The sequence below is a fragment of the Phoenix dactylifera genome, chromosome 13 (genome assembly GCF_051530095.1).
Source record: "Phoenix dactylifera cultivar Ajwa chromosome 13, Ajwa_hap1_PhDact_Kaust_v1.1, whole genome shotgun sequence".
Lineage (NCBI taxonomy): Eukaryota > Viridiplantae > Streptophyta > Magnoliopsida > Arecales > Arecaceae > Phoenix > Phoenix dactylifera.
Genome location: NC_143202.1, coordinates 11,438,818 through 11,443,254, shown reverse-complemented (window position 1 = coordinate 11,443,254; position 4,437 = coordinate 11,438,818). Strand labels below are relative to the sequence as shown.

The 4,437-nt window shown below is 42.0% G+C and overlaps 1 long non-coding RNA gene across 1 annotated transcript; it reads left to right on the top strand.

Annotated features, from left to right (window-relative positions):
* Positions 1-549: 549 nt before the first annotated feature.
* On the top strand, positions 550-3,008 carry LOC149751444 (uncharacterized). Its single transcript, XR_016398241.1, has 2 exons — positions 550-589; positions 1,181-3,008. It is a non-coding gene; the product is annotated as an uncharacterized LOC149751444 (long non-coding RNA).
* The last annotated feature ends 1,429 nt before the right edge of the window (positions 3,009-4,437 follow it).

Genomic DNA, 4,437 nt, shown 5'->3' with positions numbered 1-4,437 from the left:
AGTAGAGATGCATTGATGGAACAGTTACTGGCGGAGAATCAGGCTCTGAGGGAGCAGATTGCTCGGGGGAAACCTCCTGCCCCGTCAGTAGTATCCATCCTACCTCCTGTACCTGTGCCAAGAAGTTTGGCCAGGCGGGCTCTAGATGATGAGGGGATTACTGTACAGGAGTTTCTGAGGCTCAGAACCCCAGAGTTTAAGGGGGAAGAAGGTGAAGATCCTCAGAGATTTCTGGAGGAGACTGAAAAGATGATACGGAGACTGCCCTGTTCTGATGCAAGAGCAGATACAGTCACCCCTTTGAGTAATCAGGTAATTTACCCTTTTAAATTCGAGGACGAATTTAATATAAGGGGGGGAGGATGTAACAACCCCAAATTTTTTTTTTATAAAAAGGGATAGAATAGTCATTTAAAATTGATATGAGGGGTAAAATTGGAAGGAATGAAAAGATAATGGCATAGTTGTAGATGCGTTGAAGTGGTAAGGGTAAAAAGGAAAAGGAATCCCGGGTGCATTTCCAGCTGAAGGGAAAAACGTAGATCTTCTTCCCCTCTACGCAAGGACCTCGATTTCCAAAAAGAAAAAGGTAAATATCCATCCCTATCTAGTCTTTTGATGACATTAGGCTATACAAAGGGTGGATATAGTCTAGAGGGGTCGGATAAGGGTTGTAGAGGCGGTTATAAGAGGAAGAATCGGATTTTGACAAATTTTTCCGGCACTACGGAAAAACTATGTCGAAGTCCCAACTTCGGTGAATTATTTAGGAGGTCAAACGACCTTCGATAGCAATGCATGTTACCTCTTTAGAATCTCCTATGAGTGTAGAATGTTAGGTAAAAATTTCATCAAATTTGGAGTCCTGAAAGTGGATCAAACTCGGGATGAAGTAACCGGCTGTCGGTCCGGATTACTATTCATCCGGGTGAAAAATGGGGGATTTCATGCTATAATAGGGTATTAAGCCCAGATTAAGCTAAGGGGACCTTGTACTCATGCAAGGGAGTCCCTAATACACATAAATGGTGAGTTAATTAATAGAAAGAGAAAAAAAGAAAGAAAAGAAAAGATTTAGGAAACGGGAGAGTTGAATCAATTAAAGTCCCCTATATTATAATTGGCACGTAGATTATAGCCCTTGATACAAAACTAAATATATTATAAATGAATGTCACAGTTGGGCAAGAAGTTAGGGAGCAAGAAGAAGAAGCCCCTACTGCCTACCATAAAGTTTTGGAGGCGTATCAGGGCTGTGCCAGATTGACAGGTGAGTGGGAGTTTGTACTTTGCACCATGAGCACATTCCTTATTCATTTTCATAAATGTCGCCAAGTGTGAATTGATTCCACTTGTGCATATTGACTGATATTGTAGTAGATTCCTCTATAATCTTGATTCTCCATGCTTGATTATTCTGTACATGCATTTGAGGGAACATTGAGAGGAATTACGAGGGGTTGATGAGTAATCAAATTGATTCCGAATTGTGAAATGATTTCTTTTGTAAATTGATTTCATTTCCTCTATTTCAAAGACTTGTGAGTGGTAGCCTTGATTATACTCCTTTATGAGTAATTAAATTGGATCTGAATTGTGAAATGACTTCTTTTGTAAATTGATTTCATTTCCTCTATTTCAAAGATTTGTAGAGCCCATTTCAGTGGTATATTGAGTTGCATTGCACACCCTTGACCCCTCACTCCCAACCCTGATGTTAGTTTATGATTGGGTCGGAGTCGAGTGAGTGGTAGTCTTGATTATGCTCCTTTTTAGTAGAGTATTGGGAGGGTGCATTATGACATTTATGCATGGCTTGGCAGTATCTGCAGGACACCTATAGTCGATGGGGGTTGAACATCGGCCTTTGTGCACATAGTAGCCTTCTGGGTGGGCGGAGCCCAGTCCCTTCCTAGGGGGGGACACGGCCCTAGGCGTAGGATCGGCCGGTCCTACGACTTATATTCTGCTTGCCGCCGGGCATAGTAAGACCCCGCGAGGTGCAGTATGGCTTTCCGCGGATGTAGAATTCCCGCGAGGTGCCGTTTAGTATGTAGATGTGAGATGGATTTCTGTTCTGGATACTGGCCAGCATTTATATGATCAGTGTGGTGTCTTATCCTGCATATGCATGTGACAGTAGGGAGTTGTTGCTGGTTCGCCTGGGGCGTAAAACCCACCTCCCGATAGCTGTCTAGCATTTATGTTATCGGTATGGTGTCTTATCCTGCATATGCATGTGACAGTAGGGAGTTGTTGCTGGTTCGCCTGGGGCGTAAAAACCCACCTTCCGACAGCTGTCTAGTGATGATTTACATATTGGTGTGGTGTCATATTCGATGTATGCATATGGCAGTAGGGAGTTGTTGCTGGTTCGCCTGGGGCGTAAAACCCACCTCCCGATAGCTGTCTTGTTGATGATTCAGCCTATTGACACCTGATTTATATGATTCAGTACTATGACCTGTTGAACATATTCATGAGTAGCATATATGTTGACTTGATTATTCCATATATGCTTCAGATGAGTTGATATTGATTGTGGTGATATTGATGATTTACTCCATATTCTTTATGTTGAGTTCATGTTCATCTTGTTATTGATCTTGAGATTTTACCTCGAGCCATGATTATATCTTGTCTCATGTGCATAGTACTCTCTACTCCACTCACTGAGTATTTATATACTCACTCCCCAGTTTGATGTTTTTGATTGCAGGAAAAGTATTGTATAGAGAGGAGCAGGATTAGTGGTTACCTGCTAGCTGTGCCGCTCCATAGTATAGTATAATATAATGTAGATAGAGGTTTATACCTTTTGGTGTATTATAAACCTTCTATTGTATATAGTGCATAGTTACAGTCATAGATCCTGTTGTGGATATGGGTTTGACCATGGATGGATTAGGAAGCAGGTATATATATATATGTGTGCAGATGAGTTATATGCCTGAGATGATGTATTGATATATATTGTCCAGGTTCATTATGTGACAGATTATGTGATTGCTGCTCTGACAGGTAGTGTTGTTGTATGTATTGAGATAATCCTGACAGGTCACTATAGAAAAAGTGATCATTTTGTGCATGTATCATGCCAAATTTTTCAAGATTTATTGATGATTGATAGGTAGTAGGGTTCTACGTGGTGGCTGGTGGCCTTATGCCTACCCGCACCCTAGGACCGTCGCGGCGGCCCGCCGGGAACGGGGCGGGGGTCGTGACAAAGCTTGGTATCAGAGCAAAGGTTAAACAAGAGTCCTGTCAGAGCAATAGGGTGAGTCAGGATTAAGTATAGGATTATACTATGGAGCATAGGATTTTTCTGTATATTCATTTATGAGTCATTTACAATTCAGTAAAATATATTATGGCTCTGTGTAACGACTGCCCTCTCTTTTTGACTCTTTTAGAGAGATATAAAGAATACTTCCAAGGAAAATGGAGCCAGATATAGCATTGGATGCGGGTTCTGCACATGTCGAGCCCCAAATAGAAAAATCTCCTCCTGCTGATAGACGGAGGGTTGATGATCAAGGAGAGGTAGGAAGTAGAGATGCATTGATGGAACAGTTACTGGCGGAGAATCAGGCTCTGAGGGAGCAGATTGCTCGGGGGAAACCTCCTGCCCCGTCAGTAGTATCCATCCTACCTCCTGTACCTGTGCCAAGAAGTTTGGCCAGGCGGGCTCTAGATGATGAGGGGATTACTGTACAGGAGTTTCTGAGGCTCAGAACCCCAGAGTTTAAGGGGGAAGAAGGTGAAGATCCTCAGAGATTTCTGGAGGAGACTGAAAAGATGATACGGAGACTGCCCTGTTCTGATGCAAGAGCAGATACAGTCACCCCTTTGAGTAATCAGGTAATTTACCCTTTTAAATTCGAGGACGAATTTAATATAAGGGGGGGAGGATGTAACAACCCCAAATTTTTTTTTTATAAAAAGGGATAGAATAGTCATTTAAAATTGATATGAGGGGTAAAATTGGAAGGAATGAAAAGATAATGGCATAGTTGTAGATGCGTTGAAGTGGTAAGGGTAAAAAGGGAAAGGAATCCCGGGTGCATTTCCAGCTGAAGGGAAAAACGTAGATCTTCTTCCCCTCTACGCAAGGACCTCGATTTCCAAAAAGAAAAAGGTAAATATCCATCCCTATCTAGTCTTTTGATGACATTAGGCTATACAAAGGGTGGATATAGTCTAGAGGGGTCGGATAAGGGTTGTAGAGGCGGTTATAAGAGGAAGAATCGGATTTTGACAAATTTTTCCGGCACTACGGAAAAACTATGTCGAAGTCCCAACTTCGGTGAATTATTTAGGAGGTCAAACGACCTTCGATAGCAATGCATGTTACCTCTTTAGAATCTCCTATGAGTTTAGAATGTTAGGTAAAAATTTCATCAAATTTGGAGTCCTGAAAGTGGATCAAACTCGGGA